Here is a 16329-nt window from a genome sequence, read left to right as displayed (position 1 = left end):
TCGCTGCTGAGTCACAAGTTTTGTGACACAACAGCGATCTCACCAGCGAGATCGCTGTGTGTGACAGCGATCAGCGACCGGCCCCCCTGCCGGTATCGCTGATCGCTGTAGGAAAGCCCAGGACTTTTCTTTGGTCGCTGGTCTCCCGCTGGCCAGCACGCATCGCTTAGAAACCCGATGTGTACATTAGTTACCAGCTCCCTGCATCAGCGCGCTGGTAACTAACGAACACAGCGATGCCGCGCGCTCGGCGTTGCTGTGCTGATCGCTGGTGAAGCTGTCTGTTTAACAGCTCACCAGAGATCACATAGCGACTTACCAGCGATCCTGACACGTTGATATCGTTGTCGGGATCGCTGGTGAGTCGTTATGTGTGACGGGCCTTTAGAGGACTCTAAGGAGCCAGAAGCAGTGGGGGAACTGTTAGACCCAGAAGTTTTCCCCACAAGCCTTGGAGATTCAAAGACTTGTGGAGCAGCCCCTTGACTGCATGCACCCAGTGCCCAGACAGTGAGATGTAATGCACCAGCCCAGGGTGATGTCGTCTGTGACATGCTGGTGTAGTACACTCACAGCTTTCTTAAAGAAGTAATGGCTACTGGGCAACTGGTACTGGGGGACTGGGACAGCTATCAACTTTCTGAAGCTGCCTGTATACACCAGGAGGAAAGGAAGCATTTCTGTGGCCAATAGATTGGAAATGGTGGAGTTAAAGTTCTTAGATTTGGCCTGTGTAGGAGGAAACAATGTTGTACATGACCACAACTGCAGGACGGAAGACTGGCTGCGGTGCTGAGAGAGGGTGGAGTATGGAGAACAGGATAAACTGTTGGAGTGTGAGTGATATTCATACAGAGATGTTATGGTGGATTGAGAAAGATGTATTGTGCTAAGTGACACAAAAACAGCAGTTGTGTCCACTTTCGTAACAGTTGACGAGCTCTCGCCATCCCTGACTCTAGCGGGTAAAGAAGGTTTCTGCGGCTGGAGACCTGTGTGAGAACACTTGGCACAGTGACGGAGGAGGAAGAAGCAGCAAATGTGGTTGATGGTATGGCCAGTGTTTGGCAAGGCCCACCAGTCTGCATTTTAGTGCAGTGAGATTCCTACACTGAGACATATTGAACGGGCATGTGTCGACTCATGCATGTAGTTGTCAAATTATTGCAAACAGGGGCTTGCACCTGAGGAGGGAACCTATATTCTGTCTGCCCTGTGTGGTGAAGCCAGTTCTTGTATGATCAATGATTTTATTTGGAAGGATGATTAATATATTGCACATGATTTCAGAACTTTGTCTTAAAGAAGTGGTTGAAAAGATGCCCAGCTTCAAAATTATTATTTTTTTTCTTTAAATGTACCCAACTTGTTTTCAGATTATTACAGAATGGGGCTTTGGAATTTTAGCTTTATTTCCCTCCTATGTTTCTCTGGATTGGATGCATTGCGGTTGACTTGTGAGTTGTCACCACATGGTGATTAAGGGCAGCGTTCAGTGCACCTGCTGGTCCTCCATAATCCTCCACCGTTCTCCCACTCCTGTAAAGCCAGAGATGTCATTGAGGAGGGCAGAGATACTGTAGATGGGACATTAGTTGATGAGTAGGTATTTTGGCGTAAAAAAATAAAAACACTCCAGGCCACATATTGAACAGTCTGTTAACTCTGTGACACACCTCATCTATCTGTGGGCTACAAAGTGCGCTTTTGAGACTTCCGTTCACCTTTTTTTTGCTGTGTGTTACCCAAGCTCTAAACACTATTTTGGGGTAAAAAATGTAAAAATACAGGCCACATATTGAACAGTCTGGTATCTCCTTCAGACGCCTGGTCTATCTGTGCTCTACAAATAGTTGCTTTTCAGGCCTACATTCCAATTTTTTTGCTGTCTGCTACCCTAAGTTTAGTATACACTATTTTGGGGTAAAAAATAAAAAAATACAGGCCACATTGTGAACATTCTGGTGTCCTTGTGACATGCCTCATCTATCTGTGGCCTACAAATTGTGGCATTAGATTAGAGTAGAGGCTTACATTCACCTTTTTGAAAAATGGAGAAGGTGTGTAGCAAGAGATGGGGAAGTGGAGGTGCATGGTGATGGTGCATAGCAAACAAGCAAAGGTATAAAACAGCATCATGTGAACTGCCAATACCAGATGCCGATAGTATTGGATAAACGGAGGATCAGTCGCTCACGACATATAGCATGGGGATGTGGAAACTACAAAAATTACGACCATGTTTTAGGCATACAGGCCACAGTGAATGAAGATCTAAATTTACTTAAAACTCTACCTAGACATTTTAAGGTCCATCATGGCGGCTGTGACAGTAGTGGCCTAAAAGTGAAGGGCATAGACATGATTGATGTGGGGATTCGGGGTGGGAGAGTGTCTCAACAGTTGGCCCAAAAAGAGACACGATGGATATGGACACTGGACACGGTACAGCCCCAGGGATTAAGTGAAAATTTGTCATATGTTCCATTTTTATGATCACCCCTATGTTTGGAGCAGTGAATGGATATGCATTGTCCAGCAGTTTTGATTTTATTTGATTTTAACTTTCTTTTTGTTTTAGTTTGTTTTAGATTTTTTCACGGTTTGGACTGGAGTAGCACGGAAGATCATGGGTCTCCCCTTCTGCCATGGATGAAGATTGTCCTTCTTCCCTTCCCTTCCTTCCCCCCCCACCCTTCACCTTCCCTCCCCTTTCCTTTGACAAGGCTATGCGACACATGTATTATGTCATTTTTCATGTTTAATCAGTTTTTGGTTTATGTTATTATTTTTTACTTTCTGTACTTATGTTCCATTTGCCTTGTCATGTTTCTGCATAGTGAGATGTACATACATATAGATATATATGCTTGTTTCTTTGCCTGTACAGAGTATCCCATGTATGAGGAATGTAGATTGTAACATCCATTATTGTCCCATGTATGAATGATTTTGTAATATGACATTATGTCTTTATATTCAAATCTATATTTACATATCATGTGGCTCTAATGTGATGCAGATATCCTCATCTAATGTAATGTAGGGATAATCTGACACCTATATATCTAGGTGAATTTGAGTCTATTCAACAGTATAGATAGTCTCATTATGCTCTTGGACATTCTCCTCCATGCTTCAGTGACGGTGGATCTGATGTGGCGCTGACTTTGCACGCGTGTGGGCCATGTACCGGGGCGTGGGCTGGCCTCTGTGTCTCTATGCGGTGGGGGAGTGTCTGACCTTCTTTTGGGCCCCTCCCACTGCATGACGCTGTGCCCATCCTGCGTCCCCGGTTGCCATGACTGCACCCGCGTCACTTCCGGTCAGCGTCACGGGCACTTCCGGTCCGGCGGTATTTAAACTCACCGGTTTTATAACACCTACGCCCCCTGATGAAGGAGATTCTCTCCGAAACACGCGTCGGGGAGACGAGTTGACTACCCGGCCTTCCATATTCCATCTTCTGAGGTAATGTTCCACTCCGGTACTGTTCACTCCTATGTGGGTGGGCAGATTGTGTGCCATGTGTAGGGGTGGATAATATGCCCCTGACTCTCGGGATATCACATTGCCTGTGTATTTATATTTATATCTATCTGTGATTTGGTCACATTGTAAAAATTGTAAATTGGCACGGATGTATATTGGCAGCCAAAAAAAAGGGGGGGGTCTTTCAGACTCCTTTGCAGATCCAAGGGCTGTAAGGCTAAGCTGGTAGTCAGTGAAGGTGGTAATTACCTTAATTTAATTGCATACTTATGTATATGTAAATATGGTCAGGGTAGGTCACGTGTCCTCTAGCACTGCAGCACTTTGCTCTCTTTGCACATGTTCCCCATTTTTCCTGTTCTGTGTATTTTCCTTAGTAAAGTATATATGTTGTTGTTATTTGGATCTATTGGTCGTAATTTTTGTGGTTTCCACATCCCCATGGTGATGGTGCATGCAGAGGTCAAGGCCGTGGGCAAGTTGAAAGTGGGCCACCACAAACATCCACATGTTATTGCTCGACCGTCATGTCCCAATTACTAGGGGACCGCAGCAGCACACCACTCTTGAAGCCAGAGCAAGCTGAAAAGGTTTTTGGTTGGATAGCAGATAATACTTCCAGTTACTTTGCCACCACCACTAGCACCCTGTCTTCCACACGGTCAAGACTGATTAGCCGTGAGTCTGGACCACATAGTCCTCACCCTGATCCTCCTTCCTCACACCATGCTGAGTGCCCTGAGACAACTGATCCAACGCTTGGACACTCCGATAAGCTATTCACTTTTTCATTTATCAATTCGGGCTTCTCGCACCGCTCCACTTGAAGAGAGGCAAGATGAGATTCCATGTAGCGATGCCAAAACATTTGAGCAGCCATGGTCACACGAAGGTGATGGTGGGAACATGTCACAAGAGGTGGACGATGATGAGACACAATTGCCAGAAACTCAGGAGGAGGACCAGGGTGCGGAATTGGAAGATGAGGTGGTGGATGATACAGTAACTGACTCAACCTGGTAGGAGGACATGCAGAGCGAGGACAGCAGCACGCAAGGGTATGAAGGCGTAGCACCCCAACAGGCAGGAAGACGCAGTGTGGTGGCCACAGACAGAAGGCGGGAAACCGCTTCCCGCAACACCAACATGAGGGAAGTTGCCAGTCTAATTGTAACGTCTTCCCGAGTCTGGTTGTTTTTTAAAGACTCTGCTGATAATCACAAACAGGCCTTTTGCACCACCTGCCTTGCCAGCATCAGCAGGGGTAGCAAAACTACCAGCATGACCACCACCAGCTAGATCAGGCACATGGCAGCAAAGCATCCGACTTTGTGGCCCAAACCACAAGCACCAGGACAGAGTCTGCGGGTAACACCACTGCTTCTTCGACTGTTGTGCGTGAAAGCCAATCCCCTGTTCACGGTGCATGCAGAGATGACTCCTGCCCAGCAGCTGTTGTTAACCACAATCAACTACCAAAATCATCAAGCATGTCCATGTCCTTATCCCAGCACAGCCTTCAGTTTTCCATACCACAGCCATTGGAACGCAAGCAGAAGTACGCCTCCAACGCCCCACAGGCCACAGTCCTAAATTCACAAATTTCTCATCTGCTTGCGTTCGAAATGTTGCCTTTTAGTCTCATGGAGAGGGAAGATTTCTGCAACCTTATGGCGGCGGCCATCCCAAGGTATTCGGTTCCAAGCTGCCACTATTTCTCCCTGTGTCCCACAACATTACCCGTGCCATCAGCCATGCTGTTACTGGGAAAGTCCACCTAACCATGGACATGTGGACAAGTGCTTGCGGGCATGGATGGTACCGCTCGCTGACGGCACACTGGATTAACATAGTGGAAGCTGGGACCCAGTCGGACATTGGGATGGTGCACGTCCTCCCAACTCCGAGGATTGCAAGCCCTACAACAATCTGGATTGCCCCCACAGTCTACAGCTCCAGCACCTCCTCCTCCTCCTCTTCAGCCTCCATCCTTGCAAGTATCACATCAGGCACAAGCTAGAAGCTCTGCAGCACTGCCTCAGCTAAGCACCAACAGGCTGTGCTGAAGCTAATATGCTTAGGTGACAAACTCACAATGCTGAAGAGTTGTGGATAGCTCTGAAAGAGCAGTCAGATCTGTGGCTGACACCGCTGAACATACAGCCAGGCATGGTCATGTGTGACAATGGCCGGAACCTGGTGGTGGCTCTGAGGCAAGGCGAGCTCACACACGTGGCATGCCTGTGCTTAACCTCGTGGTTCAGCGGTTTCTCAAAACCTACCTCGAGCTGCTGGATATGCTTGTGAAAGCACACTATCTGTGTGCCCATTTTAGAAAGTCAGCTACCGCTTCAGCCGCCCCTGCCGTGCTTCATCAGAATTTGCAGCGACTGGTGTGTGAGGTCCCCATGCATTAGAACTCTACGTATACTGCATATGTTGGAAAGGATTTGTGAGCAGAAGAGTGCAGTTGTTGACTACCAGCATCAACAAGGTCATTGTTATTCAGGTCAGCCTCCAGGCATAAGACGTCAGGAGTGGACATGGATGTACCGTCCTGCAAAACTTTGAGGAATCCACCAAGATGGTGAGCAGCGATGACGCCATAATTAGCATCACCATCCTGCTTCTCTGCATTTTGAAAATCTCTCTGCTCACAATGAAAGAGGATGCATTGCAGGCGATGCACGAGGACATGGAGCAAGGAACCATACAGGGTGATCACACACAGCCCATCCTTATGCCATCCCATCGTGGATTGGTTGACAATGAGGAAGAGGAGGAGGATGAAGAACAGGAGCTGTTTTCATGCGCTATAGATGGTACTACAAGCACAACTGTCATACCGTCAGTTCAGCGTGGATGGACTGAGGATAGGGAGGAGGAAGAGGACACCTTGGTCAGTTGTCCTGTTGGTGAGGACACGGAAGGCTTGCCTGTTACCAGTCTGGCATGCATGGCTGACTTTATTTTGCACTGCCTTTCCCGTGACCCTCGTATTGTAAAAATTTTTTGGGTGACTGGCTAGTGAAACTTTTAGACCCATGCTGCAAGAAGAACTTTCAATCTATTGTTCCAGAGGCAGACAGGTGCACTAAAATGGTGCAGTACCGGAGGACCATTGTTGAGGAATTATTAAAAGAAACACTGGTGACAGACATCACAGTGCATTGGAAAGCCAAGTGCAGGCGAGAAAGACACAAGTCCAATCCAGCAGTGGCAGGGCAACACTGAAAACTTTCTGGGAGAGTTTTCTCATATCGTCCCATCGCCCTGGTCCAGAGGCGCGAGATACTGTCACAAGGAGTGGAATGTTTTTGGAAGATGCTGAGGGAGTACCTGGCTGACCGTACCAACGTTCTCCGTGATTCCTCTGTGTCTTTTAATTATTGGGTATCCAAGCTGGACACGTGGCATGAACTGGCTCTCTACACTTTGAAGCTCTTTGCTTGCCTTGCCCGTAGCGTTTTGTTAAGAGTGAGTTTTTAGTGCCGCTGGTGGAATTATCACAGATAAGCACATTTGCCTTTCAACTGAAAATGCAGACAGGCTGACTCTTATAAAAATGAACAAGGGCAGGATTGGGCCTGACTTCTCTACACCACCGAATGATAACAGCAAAACATAACCTCCAATACAGTGTCTTTTTGGGAGGTGTATTCCCATGCAACTCTTCACACCCATATGGGTATGCGTTTCCTGTTTTTGTCTATTTAGTGTCCTCCTCCTCCTTGTCCTCATCCTCATCATCCACCACCAGTAGAACACCAGGGTGAACTTGTTCTGTGATGCTACAGCCAGTCATTTTTTTTTGGAAGGGTGTCTCTGATCCCCGTAAAAAATTTTTAAAAAATTTAACCCCCATGGGGAAATATTTGTCAGCCCATGCACTTAGTGTATGGGCATTCCAAGTATAGGAGATCCGCACCTTTTAATTGGGAAAACATTCATAGGAGGACATCCTCCACGTCTCATCATCCTCCCCCACTAGAACGCCAGGGTGAACGATTTCTGTGATGCTACAACCACTCTATTTATTTACAAGGGTGTCTATGATGCCCGTAAATTTTTTAGAAAAAACATGTACCCCTCAGAGTTAAATTTTAGTCAGCCCATTCACTTAGTTTATGGGAATTCCAAGTATAGGAGACCCGCTCCTTTAAATAGGGAAAACATTCATAGGACTTCATCCTCCACGTCTCTTCAGACATCACCACTAGAACACGAGGTTGAATGTATTCCGTGATGCTACAGCCACTCTTGTTTTTTGCACAGCCTTAGTGTATGGGCATTCAAAGTAAAGGAGAAACGCTCTCTTGTAATGTGAAAAAATTTTTATGAGGCCCTCCTCCATGTTTCTTCCAAGGGAGATTGTGGTGCGTGCAAATTTGGCCCAGGTCTTGCATTCACTTCATGGACAAACTTTATGGTAATAAGAAAACAAGAAGAACGGCAACATTTGTTTCCTGTGGCCATCCAGTACGTGGCTTCCAAGGCTTATGGGGTACGTGTAACTTTGTGGCAAGGTGGGCCTTGCAATCAATGCATATGTTAACAGTATGGGAGAACCAAGTGAATTATGGGAACTATGGTTGCATGTGGCCCTCCAGAATGTGGTTTCAAAGGCTTATTGGGGTGCGTGTAACTTTGGGGCAAGCCAGGCCTTGTAGTCAATGCATAAGCAAACAGTATAGGAGACATACTTTCTTCTAATGGGAACAATTTTGTCATGAGGCCCTCACGTATGTCTGCTCAAATGGTTATTGGGGTGCGTGTTACTTTGGGGCAGGGCAAGTCTTCCATTCAATGCAACATTTTTTCAGGAGGCCCTCCTGTACATCTCATAAAAGGGGTATTGGGGTGAATCATAATTATTGGCAGCCCATCCACTCACTGTATAGGCAATAATAGTTTAGGAGACCCACTGTTTAATAATGGCGCTTTAAGTATATTAATGCCGCCTGATGCCCAAGTAAAAATAGTCTCTGTGACTTTAGGAGTCCCTCCTTCATAAATGAAACAAGATGTGTCTGCTTATGTGTCACACACCACATGGCCAGCTAGGGTTGGTAAATGTTACAATGACATTACCCAGTGAATGCATTTCTATTGGTTGAAAGCAATGTTAAAGTTGAAAAACGCTTCAAAAACGCTGCTTGTGAACATAGCCCAAGTGGGGGAGGAACATTTTTTGTTTGGGGTTAATTATTTTGCCTTATATACAAGTCATTAACCTGGAAAAGATGTACCTTAACATATCTCCCAGAAAAATCCATTTTGCTTTAGTTTTTGTAGGTTTTTTGGTGCACCTGTAAAAAGGGGCGTGAATCTCTCACAACATTGTTTAGAGCTGTGACCTAGGAGTCAGGGGCGATCCCCATGATGTCCCTGTGTCATTTGAGCAGTGTTTCCATCATTTTCAGATGTTTTTAGACCTTAAAAGGACCCCCAGGTCTTTCGTAGACTTACATTGGGCTCGTTGTTCTGTCCGAGTACCCGAGTATGGCAAATTGTTCGACCCGTGCAACGAGCACCCGAGCATTTTAGTGCTCGCCCATCACTAATGGTATTATAGGACTAATGATGCATTTGACGATGATGGGAGTCAATGTGACAGACTGGTTGAGGAGGAGACCACTGACCTCTGTAGACCACAACATCACCTCTCTTGCCACCTCCAAGTTTATCTTCCAGTTTGTTTTTCTCTTTGATCTACTGTGGCATTTTTTCCATCAAGAATCTTCTATTACTTTTTTCATATGTGTTGATTTCATTTTGAGATTTTCCATGTCTTCCAGTTTTCTATTGTCCAGTCTACTCTCTGTCATCTTCTACTTCAAAATTTCCAGTTTCCATAATCCCTTATTTCTAAGAGTGAAGAAGGTGATGTCAGAAAGCATTATTGAGATAATTGCTGGTACTGGACTCATAGCCGCTGCTTACACTTCAGCATTTAACTTGCTCAGAAATATTTTAGAAATTCCAAGAGATTCATTTCAAAATGCAACTTCACGGAACGACGTGGCGACAACCATATTGGATTCCTTTTGACATGTTGTATCATTTATCATATCTTTTGTTTCGACTCTCCTTCTCTTAATCTCCTTGTGTCGTCACATTTTTAGGATGAGAATCAATAGAAATGGATTGCAACATTTGGAGATTTATATTAAGACTATAACATTTGTGACTTTTACTTTCCTAAACTGTGTTTTATATATTACAATCAGTGTAGCAGCTGATTACTTTTATTATTCCTTGGACTTTTTTTAGTTCTTGCCTTGTGGAATTCTTTTTACACACTCAATTCGTTAATTTTGATCTGTGTATCAAAACGGTTAAGGAAACTTTTTCTCACCTTATTCGATTTACAGCCAACTGTTTTTTCAACATTCAGACTTGTGACCCTGATGTAAGAGGTCAGATTGAGACAATAGCTCAGTGACAAAAGTAAAGTTTATACACAGTGTCATGACCAAGGCTGGGTTTTGAGTCCTAGTCTCTCTCTTTCCCAGTCTGTTCGTGTCAGGGGTTAACTTTTCTCTTCCTCATTCTGGTGCCAGGTCTGCTATTTCTCTCCACTGCATCCTGCAGGTGGTGTCAGTCATATTTTCTGCCTACGGCCTGAGTAGCTGACTCTGGTGATACCCTGATTTGTCCTGCTGTATTTAGCTGTCTGTGCCCGTCTATGTTCCTTCTTCTCCTCCTGCCCTGACCCAGTGTTTCCATCAGTGTTTGGATTTCCAGGTGTTTGACTCGGCTTTTGCTTTGACCTGATTCTGTCTCTTGCTTCTGGTACTTCAGCTTCTGATTGGCATTGACCCTCTGGCGCGTCTCTGACCCATTATTTGTTACTTCCCTCTGTAATCAGTTACTCTCTGGTATTGACCCGGCTTGTTTGACTATTCTGCTGCCACCTGGTGGTAGCCTCGCTGCAGTGGTCTGCTCCATGCTGTATTGCAGACCTCACTCCACTCAGTTGCCATGTAGCGGAGTGTGCTTGTACTTGCAGAGGTGCAGAGTGACACATAGATGATAAAAGTAGTTGATCAATAGTAATCCTATAATGATACCCCAACTCATTCCTTGGTAGAATTGTGTTCATGAAGGTTTTCAATTATGAATATGGCTTTGTAGTCATGAGTGATGCTTCCACAAGCCACCCAATTTTTAGAATCACCAATAAAATCAAAGCTACTGAGGATGAATATCTTTATAATATGCCATACAAAGGGCATGGACTTTTTTTGTATTCAATATGTAAAGTATCTAGAGAATATAATCTAGAGAATATAGAGAAAAGATTATGGGGCCATATGTTTTTATAGACATTGTGTACAACTGGCAATGGAAGCTGACTAGTGATGACGAACGTGCTCGGATAACGTCTTATCCCAGTATGCTCGATTGTTATCCGAGTATCTTGGGCATGCTCGAATATTACTATCCGAGCACGTTTGCTCATCATTAAAGCTGACACTTGTCATCATGGGTCTGCTGCAACAAAGGAGCCAAAAGACTGCAGCATTTAAATTCACGTACTCCTGCACTGAGTGGATGCACTTCTCCCTCATATTAAACATTGCAGGTTTCTTTCAGCAGTGTAGGGGTTAAACTGTTCAGCTTAGAGTGTCTGTAGCTTCCTGCTTGGATGATCTGGGCTGTGCAGTATCAACCAATCCCCTTTCCTATATGTACTTGGATTTGGCAATCTGGATTGCTAGTGTTAAGTCTCGCTTTGCTTGATGAAGTAGTGGAGGATTTGGAGAGTTGTTCTGTGACTTGTTTGGTGTTTCGGCTATGTGCACAAGTTTGCATCCTATCCTATTTAGTTTACCTTCCTTATATCTCTGGTGTATCCCTCTGTTGTCTGTGAGTGCATATTTTGTATCACTGGTATATTCATTTATCCTGGCATGTCCTTCCTTGTTTGTCTGGTATGTGTATTCGCATACACTATTCCTCCCACACTTTCCTGGGAGGAGACAGATAAGGGTTGATTCAGGAGCACAGCAAAGGCACGTGGCCCCAGCATTTTCACCATCAGAAGTAATCTGGGGAGCAGGAATAGCTAGGGCACCCCTAGCGCTTGGGATAGGGTAGGAGCCCATGGCCCCGAGGTATCAGACAATAGAAATGTGACGCTATTGTTAAAATACAGTACAAGTTAGCAGTTATGTGTTATAGATCATAAAAATGAAACAAAGTAAAAATATTATGAGACTGAAAATAAAAAAAATAAATAGATTAACATTCTTTTAAAATATTGCCCATAAGATTATACCCTTTGGCGCATTACATGGTCCACTGTACAACCATAACCTAGAACCATGATGGTTCAAGAGAACAAAACCTTAAGCTCTATGGTGACATCGGTACAGTGATGTCCATGAGAAGTCCATGTCTGGATACTGTAATCTGGGTATTGACACGTAGCTGCCTTTCTGTAGTCTGAATGTTGAATTAGATAAACTGTGCTCAATTTTTATGTGAACAGATAAAGGCGGAAATATTTAATTAATAAAAACTATTTTGGATCATAAATTAGCAAACTAAGATGTGACGACTCATTTTGTTCTCACCTTTGTGTATTGAAGATATAGCATTGAAGATCTCCATGGTAAATGCTTCATCTATCATAAGCTTTATTCACTTGTCAGCAGCAAGAGTCATGAACTTAAATGAGATCCAACATGATACTTCTATTACTATTGATCTTTAATTTACGCCTGCAGATAGATCAACTGCTTGAAGAAGGGGTAATGAGCGGCAGAGCACTGCATTTCCTCTAGTTTTAATAACCAAATATCACTGGCGCTAACTGAGAGTGCCTTACAGATCCCCTGCCGGAAACAGATGTTCCTGACCACCACAGAGTTAATATGAAATGTAAAAATTAAACTATTCTATTGCACAAGGTCACAAGGCAAAATATTTCCACCAGGCAGTTACAAAGATGAATTCACAATTACCACAATGGATGGTAATGTACTAAATCCCTAAGCTGGCAGCGCACCCTTCAAACGTCCGTAGATCAACAAAAGAAAGTCAAAAGTCGACATCCATATTGACCATTCCCACTGGGCTTGACTTTGTGAGTTCAACTCCGCCAGAGCTTCTAAGATAGTGCTTCAGCCCGCGGCTACTATCATTATGTCAGTGATGCACATAAGGAACCGCAGATACAGATGGTGATGTCACCTTGAATAACTACAAAGTCCTGCTAGGTCCAGAAGACTGCATTATCCTACGCGTTTCAGAGAACTCAGTCTCCTTCATCAGGGATACATGTGTATAGGTCCTATTATGGAGTTTAATCCTCATGTTTGGTCATTCAGCAGTAAATGCAAACTATTTAATTCCAGTGTTTAACCTTTTAGGCTTCAGAGTATCTAATTTCAACCCGTGACATGCTCTTAATATAATCACTCCCCTTCTTGTGTGCTATATTTAATTGTGTGGATAAATTGGACAGTACAAAGTTTAATAAGTCAAAAATAAGGGGCCGAGAAATCTTGAAGGCCGAGAAAACAGGAACAACATTTCAGGAGTATAAAGATCTAAATAAGAAATGTAAAAAATGAATCAAGCTACAAAGTAATCTACAGAGAAACAAATCGCCAGTGACTTTAAACTAAATCCCAAAAATTTTTATAAATACATTAATACCAAAAAAAATGGTAAGATGGTATGGGCCCCTTTAAAGATGATAATAAGAATATAATTATAGAGGACAAAGAAAAGGCAGAGATATTTAACAGACACTTTTCATCCATGTTCACTAATGACCTGTTTGTTCCAGGGATCATTGATCAAGGAAAAAATTAAAGTCCACTATCTGATATAATTAGTTTAACACAAAAAAGTACATCTACATCTGAGCAAATTAAACATTGATAAATTCCCCAGGCCCAGATGGCATTCATCCACAGATACTGAGGGAGCCGACTGACTGCTGTATCTCATATTCTTAGACTCTCTTGTAACAGGGGTGGTGCCACAAGATTGGAGGATGACTCACGTGGTACGAATATTATGAAAGGTAAGAAGGTGGATGCGGGCAACCACCGTCCGGTAAGCCTGACATCAGTAGTGTGCAAATTTTTTGAGGGGATTTTAAGAGATGACCTACGGAAATATAATGCATAGAAAAATATAACTGACAGCCAGCATGGATTCATGAAAGATAGGTCATGTCTGACAACATGTTGGGTTTCTATGAGAAGGTAAGTGCAAATTTGGACGCTGGGAAAGCGGCTGATGTGATTTAATTGGACTTTGCAAAGGCATTATATACTGTATCACATAACAGCCTTATACTGAAGCTACAGAGGCAAGAACAGAGGGAAACTATGCAGCTGGGTAAGGAACTGGGTAAATGACCAGAAACGAGTTGTACTTTTGAACACCATTGGTTTTACAATATCATGTACTCAAACACGGGGAAAAAAATTCCAAGTGCGAAGAAATTGCAAAAAAATGCAATTCCACAAAAAATGCAGCTTTGTTTAACCATATTCACTAAATGCTAAAACTGATTCTCCAGGTCATTATGAGTTCATAGACACCAAACATGTCTAGGTTCTTTTTTGTCTAAGTGGTGAAAAAATATCCAAAATTTGTCAAAAAAAGAAAAAAAATTGCACCATATTCCGAGACCCTTAGCATCTCCATTTTTCGTGATCTCGGGTTGTGTAGGGGCTTATTTTTTGCGTGCCGGGCTGACATTTTTTAGTGATACTATTTTGGTGTAGATACAATCTTTTGATTGCCCATTATTGCATTTTAATGCAATGTTGTAACCGAAAAAGCATAATTCTGGCGTTTTGACTTTTTTCTCACTACGCAGTTTAGCGATCAAGGTTAATCCTTTATTGATAGATCGGGCAATTCTGAATGCGGTGATACCAAACATATGTATGCTTGATTTTTTTTATTGTTTTATATTGAATGGGGCGAAAGGGGGGAAATTTGAAATTATATTTTTTTATTTTTTATATTTTTTAAATCTTTTTTTACTTTTTGCATGCAAAGTCGAAGCTGCCGTACTTTAATCGCCTCTGCTGCACACAGGCTGATGTGTGTAGCAGAAATGCTCACTTGCTGTGAACACCGACCACGGGGCATTGGCAACCACAGAGGTCTGCTGTAGACCTGTCATTGTCGTGCCAACCCATCAGTGACCAGCGGCCGATCATGTGACTGGGTCACCGATGGGCGGAGCCAGTGATGCAATTCCTCTAAGAGAGATTTACCAGTTAAACTGGTTAGCAGCCTTAGGTGTCTCACGATTCCACTGGCAGCTGTACAGATTAGCTGTCATGTGTCCAGAAAAGTACGGGCTCAGTGCTGGAGCCTACACCAAACAGGGGTATTCTGACATGTGCCATAATAAAATACAAAAAAGGGTTAAAGAAGAACAAAAATTTACCTAAAAAGAGTGTTGGATATATACATTTTTTTGTTAGAATAGAGTATAGTAGGACCCGGCCAAAGTGTCTACCTTGTCGTGGTGTCAGGAAAAAAATCTTTTGGCCAGAGCAAAAGCTGCTGGCTATGTATGTAATATGGTATTCAATGGGAACTGTTAATGTGTGATTAGTGAGGCGGAGCAAAAGTGGAGTTTTTCCAAGAGTGGGTGGTGGGACTGGGGAAGATTCGAAGGGTGGAGGTGGAGCTTGGGTGGAGCCTTGGCAGAGTCTCAAAGTGTTGCCAGTATGGGACCCTGAAATTCCTGGGGCAGCCCTGTTACTGAAAGAGGTATAGGCTAGGGGCTAGGAAGCATTATATCAGGTTGGGAGATATATTACTGGAAGCAGACCAGGATGGGGGACATTATATCAGGAAAGGGGACATTATATCTGGAAGAGGTCCAGGATGGGGAACATTAATACACTAGGGGGGCCAGGATTGAGGAAATTATTACAGGATGGAAGACATTGTTACCTGGGAGGGCAAGCACATATGTTTTCACAGGATATAGAATGGTACAGGATCTTATACATATGATGAACATGCAGGTGAAAGCCCAAGTCCACATTTTGCACCTTCGGACTCTAGTTACAACACTAGTCAATATATTACTGACTACTACCTCCAGCAGTCAGGACACACCTGACTATCTTTACATTTGCTATAAAGTAGATTAGAGGGGTTGTCCAATCACAACATACACTGCGTGCAGAATTATTAGGCAAGTTATATTTGAGAGGATTCTTTTTATTATTGAACAACAACTATAATAATAATAATCTTTATTTTTACATAGCGCTAACATATTCCGCAGCGCTTTACAGTTGCCAACTATGATCTCAATCAACCCAAAAGACTCATAAATATCAAAGCTTAATATTTTTGGAAGTTGGAGTGGGTGTTTTTTAGATTTGGCTATCTTAGAAGGATATCTGTTTTTTTCAGGTAACTATTACTGGGCAGAATTATTAGGCAACTTAATAAAAAACAAATATCCACAACTCGGGCCTGAGTACACATGGCACTTCCCAACTACTATATGCACCAAACAGATCAAGGAAGCATAATGCCATAAAATACAAATTGCTTTATTGAAATACATACAGCAGACATGAACATGATAAAAAGAGATGGATATATCGATGGATATCACTGGTACAGATGTGCTAATTGTGTAAACATACACTACAATGGTACACCAAACAATGAAAATGTCAAAGAATCACAACAAAGTGTATCAGTATGAGGTATAAGGGGTATGCAAAACATATGCATTCCTAAGCAGCTAGATTGTAGTCTGCTGCAGTAGTGATACTAACAGGAAAGAGTACTGAAAGCATCCAATATAACATGACAGTGAGATGG

Source organism: Dendrobates tinctorius, unplaced genomic scaffold (assembly GCF_039654945.1).
Source record: "Dendrobates tinctorius isolate UK_male_01 unplaced genomic scaffold, ASM3965494v1 ptg000332l, whole genome shotgun sequence".
In the NCBI taxonomy this organism is placed as follows: Eukaryota; Metazoa; Chordata; class Amphibia; order Anura; family Dendrobatidae; genus Dendrobates; species Dendrobates tinctorius.
Note: the sequence above shows the minus strand (reverse complement) of the source record.